The 21954-nt window shown below is 44.7% G+C and overlaps 1 protein-coding gene across 5 annotated transcripts in view; it reads left to right on the top strand.

The window, feature by feature from the left end:
• The window catches only part of LOC144786304 (glycine N-acyltransferase-like protein 3), a 125425-nt gene that overhangs the window by 12479 nt on the left and 90992 nt on the right, over nucleotides 1-21954 (top strand). The window contains exon 1 of one of the 5 annotated variants that reach the window (XM_078665334.1): nucleotides 7311-7598. The exons of the other annotated variants lie outside the window; for them this stretch is intronic. The gene's annotated coding sequence lies outside the window, so the exon portion shown is untranslated. Of the gene's footprint in view, nucleotides 1-7310; nucleotides 7599-21954 lie in introns of those variants that run through there. 5 annotated transcript variants of the gene reach the window in all.

The following is a 21954-nucleotide window of genomic DNA, read 5'->3' as shown; positions in this document are numbered from 1 at the left end:
ACGCTAGAGGGAGGTCGATTGTACATGGTCTTCGTGGACCTGAGGTCAGCCTTTGACCTGGTCCCGAGGGGGAAGTTATGGGAGGTTCTGCAGAAGCTAGGAGTTCCCCCCCACCTCCTCAGAATCATCATTAGGCTGCATGAGAACAACTTTGCGCAAGTGAGGTGTGGGAGGGATGGTAAGCCCTCGGGCAAATTCCCGGTCCGCCGAGGGGTCAGACAGGGCTGTGTTTTGGCTCCGACACTGTTCTGTCTGTACATTAACAGCGTCATTCAACATCTTGACGCTGTTGGGGACAATGACGCCCCGGTTTTGGCAGGAAGGAGGGTTCCGGCAATAATGTTTGCCGATGATACCCTCCTTCTTTCCAAATCCCCCATGGGGATCCAGAGGATTGTGGACGGTTTTGGCCATTTCTGTCAACAACATGGGTTGGAGGTGAACACGGAAAAAACCAAGTTCATGATCTTCAACCCCCCCACCAAAACCAGACCCAATCCAAAACTGGGGGAAACTAGCCTTGAAAGGGTCTCGACCTTTATATATCTGGGGGTATCACTCCAAGAAAATCTGACATGGGACTCCCAGGTAGCAAGATCTAGGTTGAAACTTTCCCAGCTATCGGGCGCACTCTTGAGGGTGTCCAACAAGTCCACCTTCAAGCCTGTTAGTCCGGCTCTGGAAACGTACAGGACCCAGGCGAAGGCAGCTGCCTCCTACGGCAGTGAGCTGTGGGGACATAAAGCTGGGAAGGTCATGGCAGGGGTGGAAAATTGTTTCCTCAGACGCTTACTTGCTCTCCCGCAAGGCACACCACTCCTCCCCCTAAGACTCGACCTGGGCCTTCCGTCAATTGCAGAGGACCTACGGTCGAAACCTGTGAAGTTCTGGCACCGGATATGGACCACCGAGGAACTGTATCATTACAGGCAGGACCTTATACACGTCATGAGGCTGGATGTTAATGGCAAGATCGGTTGGCTGGCATTTATCAAGTCGGAACTGTCTAGCCTGAAATTGCCAGATCTATGGGATGATCCAGCTCAGGGCTGTAGAAAGATTTCGCGTAAAACCCTCGCACAGCTCTACAAGAACAAAAGTCTTGCTGATATGGACAATGCTTATGATAGTGGCACCTTGACGGGACGTTTTATAGTATCCAAAAATTCTTATGTCTTTGAACCTTTTATGGATTTTATCTATCCTCTTTTGGCGAGGAAATTGTTCCTGCAATGGAGGTTTGGCACGCTCCCTACTAAAGTTTTTACCTATAAATGGTCGTTAGGGGGTGACAAGCTCTGCTCTTGCTGTAAAGCTAATGATGAAGACGATTTGCACATATTGTTCTGTTGCCATGCCTATCGGAGCCCGAGGAGGCGCTGGTTAGCTCCTCTATGTCGGAACCTGGGCTTCAGGAACTATTTACAGGCCTACAGGGTTATGAAAACTAATACCCTGGGCCACATTGTGTTTGCGGTTTCCAAATTTTTAATGGCAGCATGGATAATAAGGAGGAAAATGTCTGGTTAATTCATATTACCTTGTATTTTCTAACATTGCAGGTCCAGTTGGTTTTTATTGTATATATTGTGTTGTATCTATATGTATTTCTACTGCATCTTTTATGGCCCATGTGGCCGAAATAAAGAATTTTTGGAATTGGAATTATGCCTCAATGATCAAAGGTAGTCTGGTGCTGTGGCCACTACCATGGACTTGGGGGTCACTGCCATTCAGGACTCAGAACACAGTTCTACATTTGAGACCTACTGTGTCGAAGCAGAGGTCACGGGACTGGTGCTTGGAGCTTGCACCGGCACGTGGTGAATCCTCTTTGACACACATCAGTGTAGGCAGGTGAGCGGAACCTTTTAGTGCACTGGGGCAGGCATGATGAGCCCGGTTACCAGCGGCCCGGGGTGCAGCAGGCACTCAGGGTCGCAGGCCACGCCGCGCTCGTCGAAGGACTCGTGGCGGGCCGAGAGGTGCCACCCTGGCTGACGGGTGGTCCATTTCGAATGAGTACCAAGACCATTGCGACTGGCTTTTTGTTCACACCTCTACGCAGGCCTGGCATATGCAGGTCCAACCCACTATGCACGCGTGCAGGGGCGGACATAACGTGCAACATTTCTGCATTCTGCCCCACACCCTGTGGGGACATTGTAGCGTCCACTGGCCACTACACTCCATGCACCAGCAGTTGATTTCCATATGGCCATTTCTTTGGTTTTCACTCCGTGGTTTGTCCTTCACCTCCACGCCACACCTGGAATTGAGTAGGTTCACATTCCTTAGTCACTTGCCGCTCTTGCACATGCCTGCTCCATGCCTCTCCTCACATACTGCTATTGTGTGTCTGTGGTGCCTTGCCGTGGCTGAGTTGGGGGCATGGCAAGGCCGGCTTCCCAATGGAGTTGTGTTGTTGTGTCTGGTCGGTTGGCATGTTGTGTATCATGTTGGATGTAGTTGTGCTGCGTGCACATTGGCAGTGTTGTGAGTTGCATGACTGTGGGCAGCAGGTGCATTTCAGGTGGGTCCGCTGTCTTTGTGTACGCTGCCTCTGCGGTGGTCCCAGGGGAAAGGACGGGTCCTGGGGGTGGTGGCAGGCCTGGGAGAGTTGCGGTGGGTGTTGTGGCCCCTCATGGGTATCCGCGTAGTATGATCATTGTCTCCATGGCATCTGTGGGTCTTCAGGTCTGGCTCTTGGCTGGGCTCCCTTTTATGCTGCAGGTAGTTGTCCTGCTTAACACCAGCAATGGGCAGGTGTTAATTGTCTGCTGCTACTGCAGCTTTTCGCCTGTTTTTGTTTCACATCGCAGACCTGGCAGTTCGTTGTGAATGTGGTGTTGTGTTTTTTTCGTGTGTTTTTGCATGGGAACGCCTACTCTGCATCTCATTAGGGTTAGATGGTGGTGTCCACTGTGGTGATACATTTTGGCGCAGTTATCATGGGAATACAGGCGATGTCTGCAGTTTTCACCAGCTTGTGAATTGGGTGTTAAATCTATCCACTTTTGGTGCATTCAGGTGGGGATAAATTGGAGCTGAGTCCTTGTTAATATCCCCCAAGGTGTTATGAAACACAATTAAGAGGCAACTTCAGGCAATATTAAGGTAATAGTAAAGTGCTATACAATCAGCACAGATAAATGAATTGAGAGTTAATTTTCTTAATGTTTGACATTTTTTATTTAAGATCTTTAACTGAAGAAATCATTTCCTGCAACCAACATATTTCACCCAGTTACTGGCTTCTTCAGGGCTGCAAACATATACAAACATAACTTTTTCATACAAACAGTATTGTTTACCTTTCATCCCTATACACATAAGTACAATGTAAGGCAAACTATTAAAAAGACAATAATCATTACACACCAATAGTTACTGAACACATAGGGGCATATCAGCAAGGAATAGTGATATTTATTGCAAAATGCGCTTAGCGCATTTTTTTATTGCTGCCTATCACTGGATATGTTAGCGCAGAAAACATACTATTAGCAATGTTTTTCTCAATTGTGCTAAAATATCCAGTGATAGTGGCGAAATCCGTGACTATCATGCATTAACTCCAATGGGGACTTAACCTGACATTGGATAAACAGGTAAGTCATGTTTTTAGCAGGCGTTAGGTTATAGCAATAATTGTGCTTAGGGCAAATTATTTTATCGCTCTGCCTGCCTTGCTAATAGCAATAGCTGTGTTAGCGACTGCTTTCAGTCGCGAACAGTTTGGGTACAGCCACTTTGCATGTCATTAGCGATAAATATCGCTGACATGCAAAGCGGGCCCCAAACTGGTCACTATCGCCTAAAAGCTGTCGATAACTGCTGTTAGCGACAGCTTGCTTATAGGGATTTGGCCCTTGCTAATATGCCCCATAGTTTCTCCATAATTTATTTCACAGTACAACAAATTTCATGTGTTTCATGACCTCCTGCCAGTAGACCACTTCCCAACGTTTACAGGCTAAATCAAAGATTCAAGTTATCATACCTTATTGCATATTGATATTAAGATTTTTTACCACTCTCACAAGTAAAGGATCAGAATCAAGGATTCTCCACATTGTGTTGTTGGAATAGACTGTTTACAAGTGTGCTTGAACGAGTGCTTCATATTGATTTTGACGATATGATTAAAACGTTCAGAAATAAACAAGAAAACTGACACCCTTACCCACCAATCCATCATGTGGGAGGGTACAGATCATTTGGACAAGTGCCAGTATTAAGCACTTTAAATCTTTGGGCTGTTACATTTCGCCTGGAAAACAAAAGGGTGATTAATTTGGCAATGCTGTAAAATACAACTCTCTTAACGTAAGCCCTGCAATGGAAACACAATGGTAAAAGTCATATTACAGCACTCTTTCTCCGTAATAGAGATGGAAGCTCTAATACTGTGGGATGTACCGGATGTAATGCTGCATTTAAGGCTAGATTTGAAGCTGCAACTCAAGGGTTTTAAACATGCTACAATTCGACAGTTTACCCTTTTTACGAACTCCTTGAGTTACATGCAGAATGTCATATAAAAGCAGCAACGTTGAGATCTCTACAGACAAGCAAAAGATATTACGTTAAGTGTGATTTTCTGTTGTTTGCACTGCAAGGTCAGATCGAAGTTCCCTCGTGTATCGCGCCTAGAACTGGAACCCGGTACTAAAGTTAAGAAGTTGTGTAAGAATGTATTTGGGAAGCTGTGTGAATGGGGCAGGATGGAAGCTGCAGGCTGTGGATATGGACGACACACAACTATTACCTACAAGAAATACAGCTGGTTTGCATCCCACACAACACCCTTAATGAGTGTAATGTGTGGCCAAAAAGTATTAAAAAAGCAGACACCCCACCATCTTACACCATGGAAGGATCTCAGGAAAGCAGGTCATGGAACACAGTGTACTGGGACACAGGGTAAAAGGAAAAAGAAGCTGTACTTTTCAGAGGATGAAAGCCAAATATTGATAACTTATAAGTGAGGTGACCAAAAATGAAGTTTTTTGTTTGTCACCTCTAAATTGCCATTAGCCAAGAACTATGCAGTTAAAAAAAATAAGGTCTCTAGTTGGCAGAGGTATGCACCCCATCCAAGCGCGGATCACCACTCAGCACTCTTGACAGGGTAAGTCAGATACACTTTCTAAATTATCCTGTGCTCACCCTATGGTAGCTTGGAAGCAATGTTCAAAGTATTTGTGCAATACTTTAAACAGTTAAACAGTAAAAACACCACAGAAAAATAATCCACACCAGGTTAGAAAAATAGAGCCAGGTACAATGAACAAATCAAGACCAAAATGACAAAAATCCAATAAGTAGGATCTGGGTTATGAATTTTAAAAGCATATCTTCAAATATAGTGCTTAGAGTCATAAAGCGCCAACTGGGGCTGCAAAGTCAAGCCAACTATGATTGAGCGCCGGTCAGCAACAGAAACCCCACAGGCACTGTTGAAACAATATCTCCGTGGAGAACAAGCGTTGACGTCGAGGAGCAGCTACGAGGAGTGGAAGAGGCCATGTGTCATCTTTGATCCAAAGGATTGTCGTCTATGCTACGGATTCAAGTCATGCAGTCTGTCCCATCGTCACCATTGAGCTCTGGGCAATAAAGACAATGCTTTGCCATTGAGCCTCTCTGTCGACGATGTGGAGTCCTCGAAGCAGCAATGTGTCGGTGTCGAACGTAAATGCATCGGTTCCGACTGGTGTAAAGTCGAGAATGCATGGATTCCGATGCTTCAGCACAGGAAAACCCACTTCCAAGGCCCCAGGACGTTAATGGTACGACTTGGCTGGGCACTCAGATGGCAGAGTCCAGGTGCCGGTTGGAGAATTGCAGGCAGTCTTTGATGTCCCTGAGACTACAGAACAGCTGGCAAGCAGACAAACCCTTGGAGTCACTCTACATTCAAGTAATGTAGGGCCAATCCTTCTCACCAAGGCATAGAGGGTAGCATTCAGAGCAGCACAGCAGAAAAGCAGTTCTTCCAGAGCAGCAGTCTCACAGAGCAGTCCTTCTTATTGGCAGAGTATCCACAGGTCCAGAAGTGTACTGATGTAGTATAGTCAGAAGTCCAGTTCTTATACCCAGTGGTGCCTTTGAAGTGGGGGAGACTGCAAAGAGTGGGTTTGAAGTGCACACATGTCCTTCCTTTCCTACCCTGTCTCCAGACACACTAGAGTAGGAATTCAATTATTTGTCTGGGTAGAAGAACAGCCCTGTCTGATGCAAGTGTCTGTTTATCTCTTCTATCCTGCCCAGGATGACCTTTCAAGATGTTAATAGCACCTCAGCTCTTTTTGTTTGTAATTTTCTAGAAATAATGCCCAAAGTCTAGCTGCCATCCAATCCAAACATTTATTAGAGGCAGACAGAGGCTCACAGGGGTTAAGAGCAGAAAAATGCAAACTTTCTAAAAGTGGAATTTTAAACAATAAATCCAACTTTACCAACCAAACATGACTGTTCTACTCCTTCTCAATCAGAAATTATACCCAATAAATGTATTAAGAAATCCACAATGCTAACCTATGAGAAGGGGGGTCTCAAAGAGTGAAAAACACATCTGGGAGTTTTTTACTACCAGGACAAGTAAAACTAAAACATATATGTCCTGCCTTTTACCTACACAGCACCATTCCTTATGGGCTACCTAGGGACTTCAGTAGGGGTGACATATGTAATAAAAAGAGGTGTTTAAGACTTGCCAAGTCATGCTCCACATGCAAGCTCTGCAGTGGCAGGACTGAAACATGTTTGAAGGGTTGCTTTAGTGGGTGGCACAATCAGTGCCGCAGGCCCACTACATGAATTTATTTTACAGACCCTGGTCACATATAGTGCACATTAGTACTGACTTATAATTAAATGAAATGTGTTAATTTTGTATACACCAATGTTAACCATGTTTTAGGGGAGTGAGAATATGCGCTTTACCATTGGTTAGCAGTGGTAAAGTGTCAATAGTTCTAAGGCCAGCAAAACAGATCGACAACAAGTGAGGCAAAAGGTTTGGGGGAAGATCACCCTAAGGCAGACAAGTCTTCCAGTTGCTTTATGACAAGTAATAAAGGACAAGATCAACTGTGCAGCACCGGTAAGAAGGACTTCACTTGATCAGCCACCGGGATCGGCCTTATCCCTGACATTGTTTAACATCTACATCTCCCCGTTGGCTAGACTTATCAGGAGTCATGGTTTCGCATTGGTTTCATATGATGATGACTCTCAGCTTGCTATTTCCATCTGCAAGCAACCTGAAGTCACAGCTGCCAAATTTTATGCTTGTCTTTCAGAGATCATGACCTGGATGAACCGTAGCTTCTTGAAAATTAACACAGACAAAACAGAAGTGATAGAATTCGGATTTGGACGGGTCCCTGTGGAATGACTCCTGGTGGCCAATCGAGGCCGGGAATTGTCCTTGTCCTGTTCCCAAAGTCAGGAATCTAGGCATCATCTTTGATGACCAGTTGACCTTCTCAGCACAAGTGAACAGTCTTACTTCTTCCTGTTTCTTCCTCTTAAAAACCTTGAGGAAGATTTATCCGTTCATCTCGCAGGAGCTGCAAAAGACAGTGATGGTGAGTCTTTTCTTGTCTAAATTAGACTATTGTAATGCCCTCTTTTTGGGCATTGACAAGACATAGATGGGGAAGCTCTAGTCTTTACAGAATGCGGCAGCAAGACTGCTTCTGAATATTCCCAAAGGACAACCAACCTCAGCGGGTATTAAATCACTGCACTGGCTTCCTATACAGCAGCTTGTGGAATTCAAGGCTCTGTGCCTGGTGCACAAAGCACTTTACGGTGGTGGTGCCGATGAAATTTCAAGAATGTTTTTACCTTATACCCCTTTGCGTGCCCTTAGATATGCCAACTTAGGTCTACTTCAGATTGCTAAGATTAGGCGGGTAAGATGGGGAGGAAGGACTTTATCAAATGGCGCAGCAAAACTATGGAACAATCTGCCAACTGCCATGAGATTCCAAGCAAATTGGCACCATTTTAGGAAAGACCTGACAACTCTGCTTCTTTCATCCATCTAGTCCTTTTGATGATATTACTGCCTTTCCTCTGACATACATTAGCACCAAGACTCCACGGCAATCAAGCGCTTTATAAACATGTATCCTATCCTATCCTATCCTATCCTATCCTAGTGCAAAAAAAGGTGGCATTACCACAAAATGCCGGTCAAAAGAAAAACTGCCCAGGAAAATTAAGGCTGTAATGAGGACTGGAGATGGACTGGGTGCCCAGGAGGAGTTGAACCCATTGGAAGAGCAGGTGGCATCACATAATCCATCTGAGTTGGTTGTGAGAGTAGAGGGGAGATAGTTCTAAGGTATAGGACCAACAAGACATACAGGGTCAGTAATAGCATAATACATGTAAACTATATGTGAAGGTTTGCTATATGAACACTTAAAAACATAGGGCCATGCTTACCAACCTTTCATGGAACTCTAGAAACTAAGCATTGCTGTTGCTCTGCATTGTATGAAAGGGTGCGAGCCGAAATGCTCCATATTTTTGAAGATGCAGGGTATTTTTGATCTCTTCTTGCAAGCAGCATTGCACTATAGTGTATTGGTGTCTGCATTATAGAAAGGATACTTGTTGTGCAGAAAGGATACCTTTCTGCACAAAAGTAACCCTGAGAGGCATATTACTCTTTCTTGGTGTGCTGCTGAATTAAGAGGAGAAATAAGAGGAGAAATAAAGATATCACCTTGTGATATCTCACTTGGGATAGCGTATCATATTGATGCTTTATCCCATTAAAAAATTGGACAATGCCCCAAAAATTATGGGTGGATGTTTGTTAACACCCTTGGACCACCCATGGAATGCCTTCCCAAGGTCTAGTAAGTCATGGCAGTGACTTGTGCTGCCTTGCATTAATCCATATTTACTATGTTATGCACACCTACATATGGTGGCTCTGTGTGGCATAGTAAATCTCACATAAGTGCTTGCATCACCCTTGTGTCACCCTATGTGATGGAAAGGCAACACAAGCCTTTCATGAATGTGACCTGAAGAGTACATTACCACATAAAAATGTATGAGACTGGCACACAATCCATATACCAGTTACCTGTGGTGCAATGTGTGCTGCTAACATACCTCTAACAAATTCGAAGAGTACCTGCATTGCAGGCTTCTATGTGTTCAGGAACTTCCACCAAACATTGAAAAGACTACGCTCCGCCTCACTCTCACTAGCCCATACTCCCACCATCTACCAAACCAAAAGTGGAGGATGCTCCTCTCCCACGTCGCAGCAAAGTCTAGGAACACCCTCCCCACGCAACACCAGACCATCATATCACTTCCGGATTTCCGTATGGCCCTCAAGACCTGGCTGTTCGAATAAGTCTCTGGGACCTGAGAGTGCTTGGATATCCTATTGGATGGTTAGCCATGCTTTCTAAATCATGATTGATAGTGATAAGCTCTCCCAAATGCCACATTTAGCCAACAGACTCATGATACTTACATCCAAGAGTGAGATTGCCTTTTCCTAATGCATGATACAGAATATGTCAGTACTTACATATGTGTCTCGCTTCCACAATGCCACAAGTGTGGGTGTGTTGTTTGTTGAAACGGACATACTGGTTAAAATGTTTATGATGAACATGTGTAGCTATTTGTATATATGGTAAGTGGTCTGGCCTCTCTATTTACCTCAATTACATAAATGCTCAATTGAATCTCTATGGATTAATTTGATCTCAATATTGTGTACAAAGGTACATCTACTCTAAGTTTTACTATGTCATTCAAAAATCAAGGTGAAACTCAGGCACAGGTGTATCTATATTTCACGCAATGAAACACAGTAAGGCTACTTGCTGCGCTGCATGAAATTATTAGAGCACATATATACTAAAATATGGCACATTCATGCACTGGCTACATCTGGAGCCATGCAAGGTAGAGCCTTGCATAACTCTTTCATGGGAAGGTGTTCCATGGGTGTAAGGGGGCTGTTCACACTCATCCACCCACTGATCCTGGCACATTTCCACATTTAACACCACTGGAAAACATAGCAATGGGTGAGAATGCTACACCTTTCCCGGTTAGGTCGAATTAGGAGAAATAGCCTAATCTATGCTTGTTGTTTCCTCATTCTAAGAGTATTGCATTGTTCCTCTGTAGAGCTAGTCTGGTGGCTTAGTGGACTAATGTGTCCACTGTAGGCATCTGTGATTGACCTCCTAGTCACACCTTTAAAGTACAGTGGGTTGATAAAATGAGTACTGTTGGGTAGCAATAAACAGCTGTTATTCAGCACCAAGATGCATTTTGGGAGAATATGCACTTTACAAATGCACATGTCATGTTAAATTGTGCAGCATCGTTAGAAAGAGGGAAATACCTGTATAGATTTTTTGTGTGCCAAAAGAAAGATGTCCCTACATGGACAATTTCAATCCTTTCTGCATCCTAGTAGCATGGTGTAAGGATGGCTGAGTTGACACTAGGTAGCCACAAGTACACCTGAAGATGTAGAGACCAGGAAAGCACCATATCATGTTAGATATTGCTCATTTCAGCCCTCTCCATTTGACGCAGCACAGCATAAAATGTTGTCTAGTTCAGTTGTGATGCCTCCATTTTTTTTAAATCAAGGACAAGGCAGGTCTGCATAATGTGATTGGTGAGAAGGACAGTATGCTGAAAGATGTGTGGACGTAATAATTTTCCTCCTGAGTGATGGTATGGGATATATTGGGTTGGGTTTGGACACACTCATGGACATCTTTCAGAAAAGAAATATGCTGTCCACCTGATGGATGTTGTAAAGGACTTGTGTGGTTGTGTAGCCATCTCTCATGCATACCTTAGTTATGATTTTGGTGCTAACAACATCCATGTGGTGTTATCTTGCTTGACAAGTCTATTTTGTTATAAATCCTGAAAACATAACTGCCGCACACTCATGGTGTTAGCTTCAAATGGTACATGAAAACTGACTCTATTGCTCGGCAGTGAGAGCAGAAAAAGCAGCAATTTCTTTAGCATCATATGGTTTAGGTTCTCCTGATAGTAATTTTAGGAGACACGTGTTCCTTGTGGGCACAACACACATGTTAACACTTTGATATATCAATAACCATCATACGAAAATGTACTACTGGAGAGCTATCAGACCCACTTAGCAAATTGATATGAATCTGCCTGCCACATATGAAATTGACATATGATGAACTTTCATCAGAGTGAGGTAGTGATCTATTCTTACATATCTAGGTTCATGTAGCACAGACTAAGGTAGGCAAGGAAATAATGCACAGCACCTGTAACGCTTTTGAATATCAGCATATGTGCTGGATATTCAGTCATAATTGATTAGATTATTACTGCTTGAGATGCAGACTATAGGACAGATTTACCAAAGGGAGTGCATTGCTCTTGCATCACGCAGGTTGTTCCAAGGGTAACACAGGGGCATATTATCAAGGACCGGTGTTAAAATTATCGCCATTTTATCGGCAGGAAGGTGCTGAGAATATGACCATAAGGTCTCTTTCCTCAATTCAGGGCAGCACACACAATTTAACCTCCAATCAATCTGAAGTGAGGTCACCCAGCACTGCAATGCACCTTGGTGCACACCATTACACAACAAGTGCACACCTATATTTTAAGTTCCTAACAGTGATATGACATTAAATATTGCCTAGTCCACTTTATGGAAATCTTTCAACCATACAGGCTGGTTTTGTGATTAGCGATAAAGAACACCTGCTTATACCACATGTTTCACATCTAGAGTTGTTCCACTATCAGACATCTTCAGCCAGAATAGCTTGACTCCAGTGGCGTAGTAAGCATGGGACCCACGTCTGGGCATACCCTTCCCACATAGGGTGAACAGCAAAACACACAAGATGATGGACAGAATGTTGCACAATGGCAAAACATTCACCCCCAGTCACAGATCTGGGTTTAATCCATCGTTATTTTGCTCACCAAGCCAACCCAGTTCAGACATGGCCATATGCAAATCAGTCTTGACCCTGTGCCTCATGGGAACAGTCTAGCCAGAACTGCCAAGCCATGTCTTCCCTGGACCTGAATCAAGCATTCTAAGACTGGTTTCTGGCTATCAGCCGTCTTCAGCCAGGATAGCTTGACTCCAGTGGCGTAGTGAGCACGGGACCCACGTCTGAGCGTACCCTTCCCACATAGGGCGAACAGCAAAACACACAAGATGATGGACAGAATGTTGCACAATGGCAAAACATTCACCCCCAGTCACAGATCTGGGTTTAATCCATTGTTATTTTGCTCACCAAGCCACCCAAGTTCAGACATGGCCATATGCAAATCAGTCTTGCCCCTGTGCCCCATGGGAACAGTCCAGACCGAACTACCAGGCCAGGTCCTCCCTGGACCGTAAACAAGCATCCTGGGACCGGTTTCAGGGTATGTTATCCTTCTTCAGCCAGGCTAGCTTGAATCTAGTGGCACAGTGAGCAATGGACCCATGTCTGGGCATGCCCATCCCACTTAGGGCAAAAAGTGTTACAGCAAACAAATGATGGACGGAATGCTGACAATGCAAACATTCTCCCCCACTCAAAAGATCTGGGTTAAGTTAATCTTTCTTTTGCCCACTCGGCCACCCTAGTTTTGACCCAGCCAGATGCAAATGAGTCTTGACCCTGTGTCCCTAGGGAACAGCCAAGACTGAACTGCCAGGCCAGATCCTCCCAGGACCATAAACAAGCATCCTGGGACCGGTTTCAGGATATGTCCCCCTTCTTCATCCAGGCTAGCTTGAATCCAGTGGCCAGCTTGATCAGGTGTTTGAATCATATATCATAGCACAAATGAGCAAAACAAGGCGCTGTACGGACACAAGTTACGCAATATTTAAAAACTTTGTGAGATGAGCTACAGTGCAGTCACAATTAACCCTGGGCATAATACAACGCTACGCTAACAAAGCATGCAAAGTTTGTATTCATTTGCAGTTCGCAAATTGCATGTAGTGCAGTACTAAAACTGTGCATAAACAACATCCTCAGATGCTTTGAAAAAACAATTTTACATGCTTAAAAGCATATCACCAATTCACAAAAGTGAACTTTTACAATGAAAACATTAGGCAATGAGCTGATAATTTTGGGATCCCCCTAACCTAGGGGGAGGACCAAGCAGATGCCTTGAACACAAAGAGCATAAACAAAAAGCACATTTGGTAGAACTTCAGTGGTGGTCCCATCCTCTTAGGACCATCCTAAGCACAGTTACTGGCAAAAAAACAATCCCAACCAAAGCCCTGCAAAGCATTATGGGACGAGATTAGCAGTGGGCCGTGAATAATATGGTATCCAATATCAAAATAATTCTACAGAGAGCTGTAGTTCACCTAGTCGTTACCAGATGTCCCTCACAAGTCAAATGCATAGCATTGAAATTATTCTTACATCAAGCTGCAGTTCACTAGTCGTTAATAGATGTCCCTCACAAGTCAAATGCAAAACCATTGAAACCCTTTCATCAAGCATTTGCATTTGACTTGTGAGGGACATCTGGTAACCATCAGTTGAACTGCAGTTCTTTGTACAATTATTTTGATATTGGATACTATATAATATTCACTGCCCACTGCTATTCTCATCCCATAATGCTTTGCAGGGCCTTTGGTTGGGAATGTTTTTTTGCCAATAACTGTGCATTGGGTTGGTCCTCAGAGGATAGGACCACCACCAAATCATTCAATAAGATGTGCTTTTTTGTTTTCAAGGCATCTGTTTGTTACTCCCCCTAGGTTAGGGAGGATCCCAAAATCATCACCTCTCTCACTGCTTGCTAAAGTGGTGAGCCAAAGTAGCTCCGGTGAATCCAGGTAAGCTGTAAGTTATTTGGGGTGTCATGGAGGTGTATAGCGAGGCGTAGAATTCTGTAAAGGCTGCAGATTGGTTTACCATCATTGGCTAGAATTTAAGGTTTGCGTGGAGAGCTGTGCGAGGGTTTAAGCACGTTAGCCAACATTTTGCCTGGCCGGTCGCCTTCTCCATAATGCCTAGATGTGGCATATTTCCCCAGGAATTTTCCTCGAACTCTGAGATTTTCCCACGTACAGGTGCTAAGTGTGAGGGGTCGTTTGTGTCAAAGTATTTGAGTTCCATATCTCTGATATCAGTTTCCAATGTATGTATGGTGCGTCATATGGCTTTTAGAACGCCAGCTTGTCGGGCGATACATTTCCCTACGATGATGACGTGAAAGGCCTCCTAGAGTGTTGAGGCGGATTATACTAATCCTTTGTTCAAAGTAAAATATTCAACTATATCACCCCTTATTTCTTCCCGAAATGCTCCGTCAAGCAAAGTATGAGGAGGAAGTCTCCATATGAACTCGCGTTTAATTGACGCGGGGAGTGTCACCTTAAGGGCGCTCGGGCAATGATCAGATAAGGTTCTCGGTAAATGCATTGCTTTCGCTGCTCATGTTGCTACATCACCCATTACTATCCAGCAGTCTAGTCTGGACCAGGAGTTGTGTTGTGCCGATACACAGGTTCCCTCCCTGCTTTGAGGGTTCCTCTGTCTCCAAATGTCAACTAGTTGATTATCTGACATAATCGTATTAAGTGTGGGATATGAACGGGGGTGAAGGGTACCCCTGGATCCTAATCTGTCTATTTCATCACATAGGATGGCATTAAAGTCTCCCCCATATGATAGTATCACAGCCTAGAGCAACTACCTTAGCCCAAACGTCATAAAAGAAATCGGGATTATCTACGTTTGGCCAATAGATTGCAAGCATGACTAACTTTGTTCCACCCAGGGTCCCTTTTAATATAATACATCTTCCCTCTGTGTTTATATTTGAATGTGCCATTGCCCAATCCACCCCTCTTCGTATTAAGATTGCAACTCCCCTTGCATAGTTTGAGTAGATAGAGGAGTATCTTTCTCCCAATGGTTTATGTTTCAATTTACTCAAGTCAGTGGAGTTTAAATGTGTTTCCTTATAAAACATATATCTACATTTTGTCTGGTGAGGTAAGCTTGTACCAGCCATGTGTTTCTGTGGTTGTTTAAACCCTGAACATTCCAGGTTAGGAAAGTGTAGGTCGTCATCTCAGTCAATTAGAGGTTGGGTGTGTAGCTTCCGCAAATTTTCTGATGTGGTGTTAAGAGACATGTTCTGTAAACTAATTATCACTGGGATTATGCTGAAGGAACTTCCATAGTGTTTAGTGCATCTAGCGTCTGTAATATAGTGTGCACTAGCACCTTGAATGCTAAGGCTTTTCCCGCTGGGTGCTGATATTGTTGTTTTCCCATTGTTCATGACAAGGTCAACTCGTCATAAGCACAGCTCCAGTGTACTGCATGACGAGCTGACCTTGTCATGAGCATCGAAGAGGCTAGTCAGATTGGCCATGTACTGCTGACTGTTTTCTTCCAAGAGAACCAATAACAACCCCTTCACCTCCACCTACACCAACCCCCCAATTAGGTTGAGCAATTGAACCCTCTCTCCCCCCAACATAACAAATAGTACAATGAATATTTGTACAGTCCAAAGGGAGATTGCCTGGGGGTCATCAGGTCGCCAGCGAACTACCCAATCGTAAGGAAGGGTGACCAAACCATAAGTCAGTGGCTAAAGGGTGCGCCCCCTTCACTTTTACTAGGCTGTGTCCAGCAGTTTGATGAGGCAGAGCCCCAGACTACTCCCACCCATCCCGGTATCTTATTGTGGTCCTTATATTGGTTATCAGCAGTAACAGGAGTGCATCAGAGGATTTGATGAGCTTCCGTCATTGTTGCTCAGAGTAGCTTCAGCTGCATTATGACTAGTTTGAGATACAGTGCTTTGTTTCAATTTGTCAATATGTCTGGCAAATTTGAGCGCTGATTTTGCATCAGTGAAGTAATGCAGCATTCCTTCATGTGTGACCGTATATTTTGCTGTGTAGAAGAGTGCGTAGGCTGTGCCGGATTTTTGTAGGAGACATTTAGCTGCTCGAAATTCACGTCTGGCTGTTTGCACAGTGGGTGTCAAGTATTGAAAAAACTGAACCACATCTTTGTCTCTATAGTTTAGCAAGCTAGCGACAATGGGTCTGGGAGTGGCACCCACCACAGGTCTGGGGGCCAGAGTCTGATGTGCTCTTTCCACTTTGAACATAGTTGATCGGCTTTGTCCGAATAATTCACGTAGTAGGTCCTCTAAATATGTTTCCATTTTAGAGATAGCCTGCCTCAAGATCTTCATTTTTAGCTTTGATAATATTTAAGACTTTCCCCATGTGTAATAAGTGTTCATTCAATTCTACTTGATAGTCATGTGCATCTGACATTCTGTTCTCCAGTTGGTCTATGCGGGTGTCGTGGGTATCCACGCGTTTCTGTACTTGATCAAGTTGGGCGGGGAGCTTGTCAAGCTTATTGTCAGTCACTTTAAGCTAGTTTTTACATCTATTAGAATGTTCCGCAAATCATCATCTGCCCTTTCTTGGGCGTCATTTGATATTACCTCCATGTCTTGTTTTGCTCCGTGTCAGCATTGCGAGTAAGTCTCCTGTTTTCAAACAACAGTTTAAATTGCTTTGCATCATTTTTCCCCATTTTCTTTCTTTAAGTTGCGGGATTGTGGTCATTCATGCATGGGCTGTATGTCAAGTCTAGATTGCGGCAGCTTGTATCTATATCGTAGTCCCTTCTGACAGGCCAGAGACTGAGTGCCTACTCTAGTTCAGAGAGTCCCCCCTTAGATCAGAGACGGAGTTTCTAGAATTTCAGCTGTCGCAGATATCAATGTTTACGCTGCGCTAGTCACCGCTCCACAGAGGGCTTGATCCACCACAACAGTATGGGTCACCAAGCGCTGGAGAGGATAAGCCTTGCTATATATCAGAGGGTACACATTTATGCAATTACTGCGCTTCACGGAAGAAGCTTATGTATCTCTGGGCACATGGTCAGTCACACTCAGTCTCTGGGCCCAGAATTTACCACACTGCCACCAAATTCGTATGGGCAATTCCTTTGTTTATGTCGAGAGGAACTGCTCAAGAGGTGGTATAGTTATCTGTTGGGTTTGATTTAATGTGCACAGCAGCAGCTTGCAGAGCTAGTGTTCGAATTAGGTAATAATTACACCCTCTTCAAGGCCTCAATGCCCGTAGTCCAGGGCTCAAGTCTGCATACAGTGCCAGCAGGGAATCTATGGATATGGTGCCAGAAATGTAAGGGTACTTCGCCCACTTTCCCTCTGACCAACAGCCGCAGGTGAGGAGTCCTCTGTATCGCCTTTCTACTGCAGTTGAAAGCAGGCCGTGGCCGCCCCGGTCTGATGCAGGATGTGTCTAAATCCACCAGTGCTAGGGAGCCGTCGCACTCTTCCATCATGTAGCGAGCCTCCGTACAGCATAGGAGCCATGGGTGCCCTGTCTGGGGTCTAGGATATATTCCCATATCCTGGAACCGAGCAACGGCGCCAGGGGACTGCCAATGTGTCCGGGCGGCCCCGGCGAATGCTGGTCATCTCACCACAATGCGTCACGCCTCAGTTGGGGGCCACTTCAACGAGGCTGTCTCCCTCTCTTGGTTCTGATTATTCCTGCTCTCGCTAAGCGATTCAGGGCAGCGTTCACAGGCGTGGCCAGCCGGCTGGTGTACTCAGCCGCTGTCTCGTTGCACGCTTCTGCGTGGGCCACAGTTATGATCCCCGCTAGGCCTGATTTTATCTGCCTGCCGTACTCTGGCTACACTCCTCCGTCAGCCCCAGTTTTTTCATGAATGGAGTCCCGGTCTTCACCTCTAGCTATGCCGTCTTTTTAAGCTTGGAGATCGCCTCTTACAGACAGGATAAATGCCGGATTATGAGATTGACCGGCAGAGCTCACTTAGCAAGCGACCATCTTGCTGCTCAGCTAAGCCAAACCCCGTTTTTCAACATACTTAGCACAATTCTTGTTTGATATTCACACAAACCAAAGAACATGACTTCAGCCTTAATGGGCCCTATTCACAGAATGAACTTAAGACTCAATCCTAAACTTACTACTATTTTGGTATTCACAGAATGCACTTACTACTTTTCGCATTCACAGAATGAATTTAAGACTCAATCCTAAACTTACTACTATTTTGGTATTCACAGAATGCACTTACTACTTTTGGTATTCACAATAGTTAGGATTTTGTCTTAAGTTTGTCTTAAGACAAACTTGAAACAGACTTAAGACAGACTTAAAAGACAGACTTAAGTTAGGATTTTGTCTTAAGTCTGTTTTAACTTTGTCTTAAGTCTGTCTTAAGTATGTCTTAAGTCTGTCTTAAGTCTGTCTTAAGTTTGTCTTAAGACAAACTTAAGACAAAATCCTAACTTCTGTGAATACCAAAAATAGTAAGTTAATTCTGTGAATGCCAAAAGTAGTAAGTGCATTCTGTGAATACCAAAATAGTAGTAAGTTTAGGATTGAGTCTTAAGTTCATTCTGTGAATCGGGCACCTTGGGCCCGATTCACAGAACTAAATTAAGACAAATCCCTAAACTTACTACTTTTGGTATTCACAGAAGTTAGGATTTTGTCTTAAGACAGACTTAAGACAGATTTAAGACAGACTTAAGACAGAATCCTAACTTAAGTCTGTCTTAAGTCTGTCTTAAGTCTGTCTTAAGACAAAATCCTAACTTCTGTGAATACCAAAAGTAGTAAGTTTAGGATTTTGTCTTAAGTTAGTTCTGTGAATCGGGCCCATAGTGTTTACATGCTAAATGGCAGTGCACATTAAGGTAAAGGTTGTAAGCTTCATTTTATGGGAATCAATCTCTTACCTGGCAAGCAAACGTTAGGATCGAGGCACAAGAGGAGTCTTGCAGAACCACGCCACGCCAAATAACTTAATCAACAGCGACCGCCGCCACCAGGCACGCCGCCGCCGCTCCGGGACTTCAAATCCCGGCAGCCTTTGCGGCGGCGCGTTCCCTGACGCGCTAGACGCGCCAGTAGGGGCTACAAATTCAGCGAGCCCTCGGTGGAGCGGGGGGAATCAATCTCTTACCTGGCAAGCAAACGTTAGGATCGAGGCACAAGAGGAGTCTTGCAGAACCACGCCACGTCAAATAACTTCATCAACAGCGACCGCCGCCACCAGGCACGCCGCCGCGCTCCGGGACTTCAAATCCCGGCAGCCTTTGCGGCAGCGCGTTCCCTGACGCGCTAGACGCGCCAGGAGGGGCTACAAATTCAGGGAGCCCTCAGCGTCGCGGGACGCGAGCGGGACGCCCGGCGCTAAGCCCGGGCAAAGGGCGGGCCCTCTACGGCCCTCATCGGTCAGAGGAGGTCAGGTCAGGCCCCCTCTCTTTCACATCGACCACCAAGCCATATAGGTCAGGATCTTTTGCCATCACAATACTCTACATTTTATGTGCACACTGACTCTATCCCCTCGACTATATACAGTATGAGGAAAGGTTTGAAACCCGGTAGAATGCCTGTTTTAAGATCTAAAACTAAACTAAAAGAACCCACTCCGCAACCGGTTCCTACCCTCACTGCAATCGACATCATGTTACAACAGACTATAGGGGTTGTATCTTCCGCTATTGCTAATACTGAAAGGAGGTTATCTTTGCCACCAACTATATTTTTGTCAGACTCTCGGGAGGTAGCAGCCGATCCCCTGGCCCTATCTCAGGATGCTAATGATGAGCTGGACTTAAGCCTCGGAGTCAGCGCCTCGTTTGCCGATTTTCCGTGTGGTCAACCTCCCACTGAACAACCAGGGAGCTCACAAGATACCCCACCTAACCTAAGCCCCACAAGGGAGGATGGATCAACAATCAACTTATTGGCAGGAAAAGATAGTATAGGTCCTATAAACAGCAAACCAATGTCAAAGAAAAAGCCCAAAAATATTATACAGAACCATAACTTGGTGTCTCCCGCTCCCAACTCTGCATCTGGCATACCGTGTTGGGTAGTAAACATGGTAGCTGATCTAAAATCAGATCTTGAAGCCACGATTATTGCCCACATAAAGCCTCTAATCACTAATCAATACCAAAGGGATTGGCTCCAACAAATCAAGTGGAAATATGGCAATAGTTACCCAAGGAAACTTGAAAGGGGTGCCATTGGGAGAAACGATAAGTAAACCATCAAAAGATGCCCCCATTAAACCTAAACTGCCTCCAGCAACCACAGGAGCAAATACTCAACGCCCGATTCAAACTGGGGAAAAACCTGCTGCCACTCCTTCAAATCCTAACACCAGTGGCCCTATTCCGGAGACGCAACAGGATTTGGGTACTAGAAAATCGCCCAACCAATCAGCGAAGGGTGTGCAAAGCACTGGTAAAAGTGCCACAATAGCCTTTTCCCCAACCAAAAAACAAGAGCCAGCAAAAAGACCAGCTCGCTTTAAGACAATTAATTTGCCACCGGAGGCTTCACCATTTGTGGTTGTGTTAACGGGTGTTCCACCTCTCAAGGAGGGAAGAAGGGAATCCTTTGTTGAGCTGAGAAATAAATGTGCACAGTGGCTCAAGGTACATAGACCTTTACCCCAAAACATGTATGGTGAAATACTCGCAGTTAGAAGAGGAGAGTGGGTTGGAAGAAACACTAAGACTATAGCAGGGGACGTTATAACTGTTAATTTCAGGGATACAGAAGTAGTAAATTACATATGTAACGCACCCAGTAGTGGACCCAATACCCAAGTCCATCAATTTCCTCTTTCTTACTTTTACCCTGTGGCACCAAGACAACAATTTCCGAGATTTGGCTTTCCAACCAATAGGGCCCATACATATGTTCCCCATCATACTATCCAATATCGCCAGCCACCCTGGCAAGCCCCCCCTGAATTCGACCCTTCTTTATCCCAGTTTGCACATTGGAACAGATTCTGCGCCCTTGACGAGGTAGATTGACTAATTTCTGAGGAAACTACCACCCAATACTTGGACTTGAACTGGTGCGAGGAGGAGCAAGCGCCGATTGTATTACAACCCACGTGCTCTAATCCTCCTACCACGTTAGTCACTAGTTTAACCCAGCAAACACCCTCTATGCTGGCAAGTGATTGCCTGGAAGCCCAAATCCTTACTGAAACTAACAACTATAAAAGTAAACCCGCCAAGGAACCAATAAAAATCCTTAGTTGGAACCTTGCAGGTATTCATAGGAAATTGGGCCTGCCTGAATGGAACAACTTGGTTGAGGCACACAAAATCTGCCTCTTCCAGGAGACCTGGAGTATAGAACCGCTCCATCGGGTTGGATTTGTAACCCATTTTGTGCCTGCTGAGAAAGCAATGCACGGGAAGGGACGTCCCTCGGGGGGTCTTCTTATTTGGATAAGCATTTCCCTTAACTGCTGTATAACATCTAGGCAGGTTAATAGCCCAGATATATTAGGGATCCTACTAACTAATCCTAGTATGGGCTTATCCCTTGCCATATATAATATCTATGCCAGAGGCACAAAAAATGGGTGTACTTCTATGGTGATTTCTGATCTTGAAACACAACTTAGAGATCATGTGGAAGCTGACCATACCTTGGTAGCAGGTGACTTTATTTGCACCTATGAGCCACTCCCTATGGAGGACATTTCAGACCTAGGTGAGGAGGACAGCAGATGGGGTATCCCTGCACTTACTATCCCCCCGATAAAAAGTGACACTAGAGTTTGGTTTAAGAGCTACGAATGGTCGTACAGCTTCAGACCGCCTGGGTGCCCATACGTTCAACAGAGTTGATCATTCCTCAAGGATTATATTCTGTTGGACCTAAAACTCTGGAGACTGGTCCAAGACAAGGTAGTTACACCTACTGTGGAGAGCGACCACAACTCACTTTCCCTATCTTTAACGAATCCCTGGCTTAGCAATGCATCTGTAGTCTCACTTAACTGCCAACACACAACTATTGTT

The sequence above is a fragment of the Lissotriton helveticus genome, chromosome 1_1, assembly GCF_964261635.1.
Source record: "Lissotriton helveticus chromosome 1_1, aLisHel1.1, whole genome shotgun sequence".
Lineage (NCBI taxonomy): Eukaryota > Metazoa > Chordata > Amphibia > Caudata > Salamandridae > Lissotriton > Lissotriton helveticus.
This window is presented reverse-complemented; position numbering and strand designations above follow the sequence as displayed.